The sequence below is a fragment of the Scyliorhinus torazame genome, chromosome 5, assembly GCF_047496885.1.
Source record: "Scyliorhinus torazame isolate Kashiwa2021f chromosome 5, sScyTor2.1, whole genome shotgun sequence".
Lineage (NCBI taxonomy): Eukaryota > Metazoa > Chordata > Chondrichthyes > Carcharhiniformes > Scyliorhinidae > Scyliorhinus > Scyliorhinus torazame.
The window spans coordinates 134,544,312-134,556,951 of NC_092711.1; the positions used below are offsets into that span (position 1 = coordinate 134,544,312).

The window sequence follows — 12,640 nt, forward strand, 5'->3', positions numbered from 1 at the left end:
GTCGATGGTCCCAGTTGTTGTTGTCGATGGTCTCAGTTGTTGTTGTCGGTCTCAGTTGTTGTTGTCGATGGTCCCAGTTGTTGTTGTTGATAGTCTCAGTTGTTGTCGGTCTCAGTTGTTGGTGTAGGTCTCAGTTGTTGTCAGTCTCAGTTGTTGTTGTCGATGGTCTCAGTTGATGTTGTCGATGGTCTCAGTTGTTGTTGTCGATGGTCTCAGTTGTTGTTGTCGATGGTCTCTGTTGTTGTTGTCGATGGTCTCAGTTGTTGTTGTCGATGGTCTCTGTTGTTGTTGTCGATGGTCTCAGTTGTTGTTGTCGATGGTCTCTGTTGTTGTTGTCGATGGTCTCAGTTGTTGTTGTCGATGGTCTCTGTTGTTGTTGTCGATGGTCTCAGTTGTTGTTGTCGGTCTCTGTTGTTGTTGTCGATGGTCTCAGTTGTTGTTGTCGATGGTCTCTGTTGTTGTTGTTCATGGTCACAGTTGTTGTTGTTCATGGTCACAGTTGTTGTTGTCGATGGTCTCAGTTGTTGTTGTCGGTCTCAGTTGTTGTTGTCGATGGTCTCAGTTGTTGTTGTCGATGGTGTGAGTTATTATTGTCGATGGAACCAGTTGTTGTTGTCGATGGTCTCAGTTGTTGTTGTCGGTCTCAGTTGTTGTTGTCGGTCTCAGTTGTTGTTGTCGATGGTCTCAGTTGTTGTTGTCGATGGTGTGAGTTATTATTGTCGATGGAACCAGTTGTTGTTGTCGATGGTCTCAGTTGTTGTTGTCGGTCTCAGTTGTTGTTGTCGATGGTCTCAGTTGTTGTTGTCGATGGTCTCAGTTGTTGTTGTCGATGGTCTCAGTTGTTGTTGTCGATGGTCTCAGTTGTTGTTGTCGATGGTGTGAGTTATTATTGTCGATGGAACCAGTTGTTGTTGTCGATGGTCTCAGTTGTTGTTGTCGGTCTCAGTTGTTGTTGTCGATGGTCTCAGTTGTTGTTGTCGGTCTCAGTTGTTGTTGTCGGTCTCAGTTGTTGTTGTCAGTCTCTGTTGTTGTTGTCGATGGTCTCAGTTGTTGTTGTCGATGGTCTCAGTTGTTGTTGTCGATGGTCTCAGTTGTTGTTGTCGATGGTCTCTGTTGTTGTTGTCGATGGTCTCTGTTGTTGTTGTCGATGGTCTCTGTTGTTGTTGTCGATGGTCTCAGTTGTTGTTGTCGATGGTCTCAGTTGTTGTTGTCGATGGTCTCTGTTGTTGTTGTCGGTCTCTGTTGTTGTTGTCGATGGTCTCAGTTGTTGTTGTCGATGGTCTCTGTTGTTGTCGATGGTCTCAGTTGTTGTTGTTCATGGTCACAGTTGTTGTTGTCGATGGTCTCTGTTGTTGTTGTCGATGGTCTCAGTTGTTGTTGTCGGTCTCAGTTGTTGTTGTCGATGGTCCCAGTTGTTGTTGTCGATGGTCTCAGTTGTTGTTGTCGATGTTCTCTGTTGTTGTTGTCGATGGTCTCTGTTGTTGTTGTCGATGGTCTCTGTTGTTGTTGTCGATGGTCTCAGTTGTTGTTGTCGATGGTCTCTGTTGTTGTTGTCGGTCTCTGTTGTTGTTGTCGATGGTCCCAGTTGTTGTTGTCGATGGTCTCTGTTGTTGTTGTCGATGGTCTCAGTTGTTGTTGTCGATGGTCTCTGTTGTTGTTGTCGGTCTCTGTTGTTGTTGTCGATGGTCCCAGTTGTTGTTGTCGATGGTCTCAGTTGTTGTTGTCGATGGTCTCTGTTGTTGTTGTCGGTCTCTGTTGTTGTTGTCGATGGTCCCAGTTGTTGTTGTCGATGGTCTCTGTTGTTGTTGTCGATGGTCTCAGTTGTTGTTGTCGATGGTCTCTGTTGTTGTTGTCGGTCTCTGTTGTTGTTGTCGATGGTCCCAGTTGTTGTTGTCGATGGTCTCTGTTGTTGTTGTCGATGGTCTCTGTTGTTGTTGTCGATGGTCTCAGTTGTTGTTGTCGATGGTCTCTGTTGTTGTTGTCGATGGTCTCTGTTGTTGTTGTCGATGGTCTCTGTTGTTGTTGTCGGTCTCTGTTGTTGTTGTCGATGTTCTCTGTTGTTGTTGTCGATGGTCTCTGTTGTTGTTGTCGATGGTCTCAGTTGTTGTTGTCGATGGTCTCAGTTGTTGTTGTTCATGGTCACAGTTGTTGTTGTCGATGGTCTCAGTTGTTGTTGTCGGTCTCAGTTGTTGTTGTCGATGGTCCCAGTTGTTGTTGTCGATGGTCTCAGTTGTTGTTGTCGATGTTCTCTGTTGTTGTTGTCGATGGTCTCAGTTGTTGTTGTCGGTCTCTGTTGTTGTTGTCGATGGTCTCTGTTGTTGTTGTCGGTCTCTGTTGTTGTTGTCGGTCTCAGTTGTTGTTGTCGGTCTCAGTTGTTGTTGTCGATGGTCTCTGTTGTTGTTGTCGATGGTCTCTGTTGTTGTTGTCGATGGTCTCTGTTGTTGTTGTCGATGGTCTCTGTTGTTGTTGTCGATGGTCTCTGTTGTTGTTGTCGATGGTCTCAGTTGTTGTTGTCGATGATCTCAGTTGTTGTTGTTCATGGTCACAGTTGTTGTTGTCGATGGTCTCAGTTGTTGTTGTCGGTCTCAGTTGTTGTTGTCGATGGTCTCAGTTGTTGTTGTCGATGGTGTGAGTTATTATTGTCGATGGAACCAGTTGTTGTTGTCGATGGTCTCAGTTGTTGTTGTCGGTCTCAGTTGTTGTTGTCGATGGTCTCAGTTGTTGTTGTCGGTCTCAGTTGTTGTTGTCGGTCTCAGTTGTTGTTGTCGATGGTCTCAGTTGTTGTTGTCGATGGTCTCTGTTGTTGTTGTCGATGGTCTCTGTTGTTGTTGTCGATGGTCTCTGTTGTTGTTGTCGATGGTCTCAGTTGTTGTTGTCGGTCTCAGTTGTTGTTGTCGATGGTCTCAGTTGTTGTTGTCGATGGTCTCAGTTGTTGTTGTCGATGGTCTCTGTTGTTGTTGTCGATGGTCTCTGTTGTTGTTGTCGATGGTCTCTGTTGTTGTTGTCGATGGTCTCTGTTGTTGTTGTCGATGGTCTCTGTTGTTGTTGTCGATGGTCTCAGTTGTTGTTGTCGGTCTCAGTTGTTGTTGTCGATGGTCTCAGTTGTTGTTGTCGGTCTCAGTTGTTGTTGTCAGTCTCAGTTGTTGTTGTCAGTCTCAGTTGTTGTTGTCGATGGGCCCAGTTGTTGTTGTCGATGGGCCCAGTTGTTGTTGTCGATGGTCTCAGTTGTTGTCAGTCTCAGTTGTTGTTGTTGGTCTCAGTTGTTGTTGTCGATGGTCCCAGTTGTTGTTGTTGATGGTCTCAGTTGTTGTCGGTCTCATTTGTTGGTGTAGGTCTCAGTTGTTGTTGTCGGTCTCAGTTGTTGTTGTCGATGGTCCCAGTTGTTGTTGTCGATGGTCTCAGTTGTTGTCGGTCTCAGATGTTGTTGTCGGTCTCAGTTGTTGTCCTCGGTCTCAGTTGTTGTTGTCGATGGCCCCAGTTGTTGTTGTTGTCGGTCTCAGTTCTTGTTGTGGGTCTCAGTTGTTGTTGTCAGTCTCAGTTCTTGTTGACAGTCTCAGTTCTTGTTGTCGGTCTCAGTTGTTGTTGTCGGTGGTCTCAGTTGTTGTTGTCGGTCTCAGTTGTTGTTGTCGATGGTCTCAGTTGTTGTTGTCGATGGTCTCAGTTGTTGTTATCGATGGTCTCAGTTGTTGTCGTCGATGGTCTTAGTTGTTGTCGTCGATGGTCTCAGTTGTTGTTGTCGATGGTCTCAGTTGTTGTCGTCGATGGTCTCAGTTGTTGTTGTTCATGGTCTCAGTTGTTGTTGTCGATGGTCTTAGTTGTTGTCGTCGATGGTCTTAGTTGTAGTCGTCGATGGTCTCAGTTGTTGTTATCGATGGTCTCAGTTGTTGTCGTCGATGGTCTCAGTTGTTGTCGTCGATGGTCTCAGTTGTTGTTGTTCATGGTCTCAGTTGTTGTTGTCGATGGTCTTAGTTGTTGTCGTCGATGGTCTTAGTTGTTGTCGTCGATGGTCTCAGTTGTTGTTATCGATGGTCTCAGTTGTTGTCGTCGATGGTCTTAGTTGTTGTCGTCGATGGTCTCAGTTGTTGTTGTCATTCTCAGTTGTTGTTGTCGATGGTCTCAGTTGTTGTTGTCGATGGTCTCAGTTGTTGTTGTCGATGGTCTCAGTTGTTGTTGTCGATGGTCTCTGTTGTTGTTGTCGATGGTCTCAGTTGTTGTTGTCGATGGTCTCAGTTGTTGTTGTCATTCTCAGTTGTTGTTGTCGATGGTCTCAGTTGTTGTTGTCGATGGTCTCAGTTGTTGTTGTCGATGGTCTCAGTTGTTGTTGTCGATGGTCTCAGTTGTTGTTGTTGTCGATGGTCTCTGTTGTTGTTGTCGATGGTCTCAGTTGTTGTTGTCGATGGTCTCAGTTGTTGTCGATGTTCTCAGTTGTTGTTGTCGATGGTCTCAGTTGTTGTTGTCGATGGTCTCAGTTGTTGTCGATGTTCTCAGTTGTTGTTGTCGATGGTCTCAGTTGTTGTCGATGTTCTCAGTTGTTGTTGTCGATGGTCTCAGTTGTTGTTGTTGTTCTCAGTTGTTGTTGTTGTTCTCAGTTGTTGTTGTTGTTGTTCTCAGTTGTTGTTGTCGATGGTCTCAGTTGTTGTTGTCGATGGTCTCAGTTGTTGTCGGTCTCAGTTGTTGTTGTCGATGGTCCCAGTTGTTGTTGTTGATGGTCTCAGTTGTTGTCGGTCTCAGTTGTTGTTGTCGATGGTCTCAGTTGTTGTTGTCAGTCTCAGTTGTTGTTGTCGGTCTCAGTTGTTGTTGTCGATGGTCCCAGTTGTTGTTGTCGATGGTCCCAGTTGTTGTTGTTGGTCTCAGTTGTTGTCGGTCTCATTTGTTGGTGTAGGTCTCAGTTGTTGTTGTCGGTCTCAGTTGTTGTTGTCGATGGTCTCTGTTGTTGTTGTCGATGGTCTCTGTTGTTGTTGTCGATGGTCTCTGTTGTTGTTGTCGATGGTCTCTGTTGTTGTTGTCGATGGTCTCAGTTGTTGTTGTCGGTCTCAGTTGTTGTTGTCGATGGTCTCAGTTGTTGTTGTCGATGGTCTCTGTTGTTGTTGTCGATGGTCTCTGTTGTTGTTGTCGATGGTCTCTGTTGTTGTTGTCGATGGTCTCAGTTGTTGTTGTCGATGGTCTCAGTTGTTGTTGTCGGTCTCAGTTGTTGTTGTCAATGGTCTCAGTTGTTGTTGTCGATGGTCTCTGTTGTTGTTGTCGATGGTCTCTGTTGTTGTTGTCGATGGTCTCTGTTGTTGTTGTCGATGGTCTCTGTTGTTGTTGTCGATGGTCTCTGTTGTTGTTGTCGATGGTCTCTGTTGTTGTTGTCGATGGTCTCTGTTGTTGTTGTCGATGGTCTCTGTTGTTGTTGTCGATGGTCTCTGTTGTTGTTGTCGATGGTCTCTGTTGTTGTTGTCGATGGTCTCAGTTGTTGTTGTCGATGGTCTCAGTTGTTGTTGTCGATGGTCTCAGTTGTTGTTGTCGATGGTCTCAGTTGTTGTCGATGGTCTCTGTTGTTGTTGTCGATGGTCTCAGTTGTTGTTGTCGATGGTCTCTGTTGTTGTCGATGGTCTCTGTTGTTGTTGTCGATGGTCTCTGTTGTTGTTGTCGATGGTCTCAGTTGTTGTCGTCGATGGTCTTAGTTGTTGTCGTCGATGGTCCCAGCTGTTGTTGTCGATGGTCTCAGTTGTTGTTGTCGATGGTCTCAGTTGTTGTTGTCATTCTCAGTTGTTGTTGTCGATGGTCTCAGTTGTTGTTGTCGATGGTCTGAGTTGTTGTTGTCGATGGTCTCAGTTGTTGTTGTCGATGGTCTCAGTTGTTGTTGTCGGTCTCAGTTGTTGTTGTCGGTCTCAGTTGTTGTTGTCGGTCTCAGTTGTTGTTGTCGATGGTCTCAGTTGTTGTCGATGGTCTCAGTTGTTGTTGTCGATGGTCTCAGTTGTTGTTGTCGATGGTCTCAGTTGTTGTCGATGGTCTCTGTTGTTGTTGTCGATGGTCTCAGTTGTTGTTGTCGATGGTCTCTGTTGTTGTCGATGGTCTCTGTTGTTGTTGTCGATGGTCTCTGTTGTTGTTGTCGATGGTCTCAGTTGTTGTCGTCGATGGTCTTAGTTGTTGTCGTCGATGGTCCCAGCTGTTGTTGTCGATGGTCTCAGTTGTTGTTGTCGATGGTCTCAGTTGTTGTTGTCATTCTCAGTTGTTGTTGTCGATGGTCTCAGTTGTTGTTGTCGATGGTCTGAGTTGTTGTTGTCGATGGTCTCAGTTGTTGTTGTCGATGGTCTCAGTTGTTGTTGTCGGTCTCAGTTGTTGTTGTCGGTCTCAGTTGTTGTTGTCGGTCTCAGTTGTTGTTGTCGATGGTCTCAGTTGTTGTCGATGTTCTCAGTTGTTGTCGATGGTCTCAGTTGTTGTTGGCGATGGTCTCAGTTGTTGTTGTTGTTCTCAGTTGTTGTTGTTGTTGTTCTCAGTTGTTGTTGTCGATGGTCTCAGTTGTTGTTGTCGATGGTCTCAGTTGTTGTTGTCGATGGTCTCAGTTGTTGTTGTCGATGGTCCCAGTTGTTGTTGTTGATGGTCTCAGTTGTTGTCGGTCTCAGTTGTTGGTGTAGGTCTCAGTTGTTGTCAGTCTCAGTTGATGTTGTCGATGGTCTCAGTTGTTGTCAGTCTCAGTTGTTGTTGTCGGTCTCAGTTGTTGTTGTCGATGGTCCCAGTTGTTGTTGTTGGTCTCAGTTGTTGTCGGTCTCATTTGTTGGTGTAGGTCTCAGTTGTTGTTGTCGGTCTCAGTTGTTGTTGTCGATGGTCCCAGGTGTTGTTGTCGATGGTCTCAGTTGTTGTCGGTCTCAGATGTTGTTGTCGGTCTCAGTTGTTGTCCTCGGTCTCAGTTGTTGTTGTCGATGGCCCCAGTTGTTGTTGTTGTCGGTCTCAGTTCTTGTTGTGGGTCTCAGTTGTTGTTGTCAGTCTCAGTTCTTGTTGACAGTCTCAGTTCTTGTTGTCGGTCTCAGTTGTTGTTGTCGATGGTCTCAGTTGTTGTCGATGTTCTCAGTTGTTGTTGTCGATGGTCTCAGTTGTTGTTGTCGATGGTCTCAGTTGTTGTCGATGGTCTCAGTTGTTGTTGTCGATGGTCTCAGTTGTTGTTGTCGATGGTCTCAGTTCTTGTTGTCGATGGTCTCAGTTGTTGTTGTCGATGGTCTCAGTTGTTGTTGTCGGTCTCAGTTGTTGTTGTCGATGGTCCCAGTTGTTGTTGTCGATGGTCTCAGTTGTTGTTGTCGGTCTCAGTTGTTGTTGTCGATGGTCCCAGTTGTTGTTGTTGATAGTCTCAGTTGTTGTCGGTCTCAGTTGTTGGTGTAGGTCTCAGTTGTTGTCAGTCTCAGTTGTTGTTGTCGATGGTCTCAGTTGATGTTGTCGATGGTCTCAGTTGTTGTTGTCGATGGTCTCAGTTGTTGTTGTCGATGGTCTCTGTTGTTGTTGTCGATGGTCTCAGTTGTTGTTGTCGATGGTCTCTGTTGTTGTTGTCGATGGTCTCAGTTGTTGTTGTCGATGGTCTCTGTTGTTGTTGTCGATGGTCTCAGTTGTTGTTGTCGATGGTCTCTGTTGTTGTTGTCGATGGTCTCAGTTGTTGTTGTCGGTCTCTGTTGTTGTTGTCGATGGTCTCAGTTGTTGTTGTCGATGGTCTCAGTTGTTGTTGTTCATGGTCACAGTTGTTGTTGTTCATGGTCACAGTTGTTGTTGTCGATGGTCTCAGTTGTTGTTGTCGGTCTCAGTTGTTGTTGTCGATGGTCTCAGTTGTTGTTGTCGATGGTGTGAGTTATTATTGTCGATGGAACCAGTTGTTGTTGTCGATGGTCTCAGTTGTTGTTGTCGGTCTCAGTTGTTGTTGTCGGTCTCAGTTGTTGTTGTCGATGGTCTCAGTTGTTGTTGTCGATGGTGTGAGTTATTATTGTCGATGGAACCAGTTGTTGTTGTCGATGGTCTCAGTTGTTGTTGTCGGTCTCAGTTGTTGTTGTCGATGGTCTCAGTTGTTGTTGTCGATGGTCTCAGTTGTTGTTGTCGATGGTCTCAGTTGTTGTTGTCGGTCTCAGTTGTTGTTGTCGGTCTCAGTTGTTGTTGTCAGTCTCTGTTGTTGTTGTCGATGGTCTCAGTTGTTGTTGTCGATGGTCTCAGTTGTTGTTGTCGATGGTCTCAGTTGTTGTTGTCGATGGTCTCTGTTGTTGTTGTCGATGGTCTCTGTTGTTGTTGTCGATGGTCTCTGTTGTTGTTGTCGATGGTCTCAGTTGTTGTTGTCGATGGTCTCAGTTGTTGTTGTCGATGGTCTCTGTTGTTGTTGTCGGTCTCTGTTGTTGTTGTCGATGGTCTCAGTTGTTGTTGTCGATGGTCTCTGTTGTTGTCGATGGTCTCAGTTGTTGTTGTTCATGGTCACAGTTGTTGTTGTCGATGTTCTCTGTTGTTGTTGTCGATGGTCTCTGTTGTTGTTGTCGATGGTCTCAGTTGTTGTTGTCGATGGTCTCAGTTGTTGTTGTCGGTCACAGTTGTTGTTGTCGATGGTCTCTGTTGTTGTTGTCGATGGTCTCAGTTGTTGTTGTCGGTCTCAGTTGTTGTTGTCGATGGTCCCAGTTGTTGTTGTCGATGGTCTCAGTTGTTGTTGTCGATGTTCTCTGTTGTTGTTGTCGATGGTCTCTGTTGTTGTTGTCGATGGTCTCTGTTGTTGTTGTCGATGGTCTCAGTTGTTGTTGTCGATGGTCTCTGTTGTTGTTGTCGGTCTCTGTTGTTGTTGTCGATGGTCCCAGTTGTTGTTGTCGATGGTCTCTGTTGTTGTTGTCGATGGTCTCAGTTGTTGTTGTCGATGGTCTCTGTTGTTGTTGTCGGTCTCTGTTGTTGTTGTCGATGGTCCCAGTTGTTGTTGTCGATGGTCTCAGTTGTTGTTGTCGATGGTCTCTGTTGTTGTTGTCGGTCTCTGTTGTTGTTGTCGATGGTCCCAGTTGTTGTTGTCGATGGTCTCTGTTGTTGTTGTCGATGGTCTCAGTTGTTGTTGTCGATGGTCTCTGTTGTTGTTGTCGGTCTCTGTTGTTGTTGTCGATGGTCCCAGTTGTTGTTGTCGATGGTCTCTGTTGTTGTTGTCGATGGTCTCTGTTGTTGTTGTCGATGGTCTCTGTTGTTGTTGTCGATGGTCTCTGTTGTTGTTGTCGATGGTCTCTGTTGTTGTTGTCGGTCTCTGTTGTTGTTGTCGATGTTCTCTGTTGTTGTTGTCGATGGTCTCTGTTGTTGTTGTCGATGGTCTCAGTTGTTGTTGTCGATGGTCTCAGTTGTTGTTGTTCATGGTCACAGTTGTTGTTGTCGATGGTCTCAGTTGTTGTTGTCGGTCTCAGTTGTTGTTGTCGATGGTCCCAGTTGTTGTTGTCGATGGTCTCAGTTGTTGTTGTCGATGTTCTCTGTTGTTGTTGTCGATGGTCTCAGTTGTTGTTGTCGGTCTCTGTTGTTGTTGTCGATGGTCTCTGTTGTTGTTGTCGGTCTCTGTTGTTGTTGTCGGTCTCAGTTGTTGTTGTCGGTCTCAGTTGTTGTTGTCGATGGTCTCTGTTGTTGTTGTCGATGGTCTCTGTTGTTGTTGTCGATGGTCTCTGTTGTTGTTGTCGATGGTCTCTGTTGTTGTTGTCGATGGTCTCTGTTGTTGTTGTCGATGGTCTCAGTTGTTGTTGTCGATGGTCTCAGTTGTTGTTGTTCATGGTCACAGTTGTTGTTGTCGATGGTCTCAGTTGTTGTTGTCGGTCTCAGTTGTTGTTGTCGATGGTCTCAGTTGTTGTTGTCGATGGTGTGAGTTATTATTGTCGATGGAACCAGTTGTTGTTGTCGATGGTCTCAGTTGTTGTTGTCGGTCTCAGTTGTTGTTGTCGATGGTCTCAGTTGTTGTTGTCGGTCTCAGTTGTTGTTGTCGGTCTCAGTTGTTGTTGTCGATGGTCTCAGTTGTTGTTGTCGATGGTCTCTGTTGTTGTTGTCGATGGTCTCTGTTGTTGTTGTCGATGGTCTCTGTTGTTGTTGTCGATGGTCTCAGTTGTTGTTGTCGGTCTCAGTTGTTGTTGTCGATGGTCTCAGTTGTTGTTGTCGATGGTCTCAGTTGTTGTTGTCGATGGTCTCTGTTGTTGTTGTCGATGGTCTCTGTTGTTGTTGTCGATGGTCTCTGTTGTTGTTGTCGATGGTCTCAGTTGTTGTTGTCGATGGTCTCTGTTGTTGTTGTCGATGGTCTCAGTTGTTGTTGTCGGTCTCAGTTGTTGTTGTCGATGGTCTCAGTTGTTGTTGTCGGTCTCAGTTGTTGTTGTCGATGGTCTCAGTTGTTGTTGTCGGTCTCAGTTGTTGTTGTCGATGGTCTCAGTTGTTGTTGTCGATGGTCTCAGTTGTTGTTGTCGGTCTCAGTTGTTGTTGTCGGTCTCAGTTGTTGTTGTCGATGGTCTCAGTTGTTGTTGTCGATGGTCTCAGTTGTTGTTGTCGGTCTCAGTTGTTGTTGTCAATGGTCTCAGTTGTTGTTGTCGATGGTCTCTGTTGTTGTTGTCGATGGTCTCTGTTGTTGTTGTCGATGGTCTCTGTTGTTGTTGTCGATGGTCCCTGTTGTTGTTGTCGATGGTCTCAGTTGTTGTTGTCGATGGTCTCTGTTGTTGTTGTCGGTCTCTGTTGTTGTTGTCGATGGTCCCAGTTGTTGTTGTCGATGGTCTCTGTTGTTGTTGTCGATGGTCTCAGTTGTTGTTGTCGATGGTCTCTGTTGTTGTTGTCGGTCTCTGTTGTTGTTGTCGATGGTCCCAGTTGTTGTTGTCGATGGTCTCTGTTGTTGTTGTCGATGGTCTCTGTTGTTGTTGTCGATGGTCTCTGTTGTTGTTGTCGATGGTCTCTGTTGTTGTTGTCGATGGTCTCTGTTGTTGTTGTCGGTCTCTGTTGTTGTTGTCGATGTTCTCTGTTGTTGTTGTCGATGGTCTCTGTTGTTGTTGTCGATGGTCTCAGTTGTTGTTGTCGATGGTCTCAGTTGTTGTTGTTCATGGTCACAGTTGTTGTTGTCGATGGTCTCAGTTGTTGTTGTCGGTCTCAGTTGTTGTTGTCGATGGTCCCAGTTGTTGTTGTCGATGGTCTCAGTTGTTGTTGTCGATGTTCTCTGTTGTTGTTGTCGATGGTCTCAGTTGTTGTTGTCGGTCTCTGTTGTTGTTGTCGATGGTCTCTGTTGTTGTTGTCGGTCTCTGTTGTTGTTGTCGGTCTCAGTTGTTGTTGTCGGTCTCAGTTGTTGTTGTCGATGGTCTCTGTTGTTGTTGTCGATGGTCTCTGTTGTTGTTGTCGATGGTCTCTGTTGTTGTTGTCGATGGTCTCTGTTGTTGTTGTCGATGGTCTCTGTTGTTGTTGTCGATGGTCTCAGTTGTTGTTGTCGATGGTCTCAGTTGTTGTTGTTCATGGTTACAGTTGTTGTTGTCGATGGTCTCAGTTGTTGTTGTCGGTCTCAGTTGTTGTTGTCGATGGTCTCAGTTGTTGTTGTCGATGGTGTGAGTTATTATTGTCGATGGAACCAGTTGTTGTTGTCGATGGTCTCAGTTGTTGTTGTCGGTCTCAGTTGTTGTTGTCGATGGTCTCAGTTGTTGTTGTCGGTCTCAGTTGTTGTTGTCGGTCTCAGTTGTTGTTGTCGATGGTCTCAGTTGTTGTTGTCGATGGTCTCTGTTGTTGTTGTCGATGGTCTCTGTTGTTGTTGTCGATGGTCTCTGTTGTTGTTGTCGATGGTCTCAGTTGTTGTTGTCGGTCTCAGTTGTTGTTGTCGATGGTCTCAGTTGTTGTTGTCGATGGTCTCAGTTGTTGTTGTCGATGGTCTCTGTTGTTGTTGTCGATGGTCTCTGTTGTTGTTGTCGATGGTCTCTGTTGTTGTTGTCGATGGTCTCTGTTGTTGTTGTCGATGGTCTCTGTTGTTGTTGTCGATGGTCTCAGTTGTTGTTGTCGGTCTCAGTTGTTGTTGTCGATGGTCTCAGTTGTTGTTGTCGGTCTCAGTTGTTGTTGTCGATGGTCTCAGTTGTTGTTGTCGGTCTCAGTTGTTGTTGTCGATGGTCTCAGTTGTTGTTGTCGATGGTCTCAGTTGTTGTTGTCGGTCTCAGTTGTTGTTGTCGGTCTCAGTTGTTGTTGTCGATGGTCTCAGTTGTTGTTGTCGATGGTCTCAGTTGTTGTTGTCGGTCTCAGTTGTTGTTGTCAATGGTCTCAGTTGTTGTTGTCGATGGTCTCTGTTGTTGTTGTCGATGGTCTCTGTTGTTGTTGTCGATGGTCTCTGTTGTTGTTGTCGATGGTCTCTGTTGTTGTTGTCGATGGTCTCTGTTGTTGTTGTCGATGGTCTCTGTTGTTGTTGTCGATGGTCTCTGTTGTTGTTGTCGATGGTCTCTGTTGTTGTTGTCGATGGTCTCAGTTGTTGTTGTCGGTCTCAGTTGTTGTCAGTCTCTGTTGTTGTTGTCGGTCTCTGTTGTTGTTGTCGATGGTCCCAGTTGTTGTTGTCGATGTTCTCTGTTGTTGTTGTCGATGGTCTCTGTTGTTGTTGTCGATGGTCTCTGTTGTTGTTGTCGATGGTCTCAGTTGTTGTTGTCGATGGTCTCTGTTGTTGTTGTCGATGGTCTCTGTTGTTGTTGTCGAT

The 12,640-nt window shown here is 45.6% G+C and overlaps 1 protein-coding gene across 1 annotated transcript in view; it reads left to right on the forward strand.

The window, feature by feature from the left end:
• The window catches only part of LOC140419821 (adenylate cyclase type 2-like), a 170,278-nt gene that overhangs the window by 105,779 nt on the left and 51,859 nt on the right, over positions 1-12,640 (forward strand). The window lies entirely within an intron of this gene.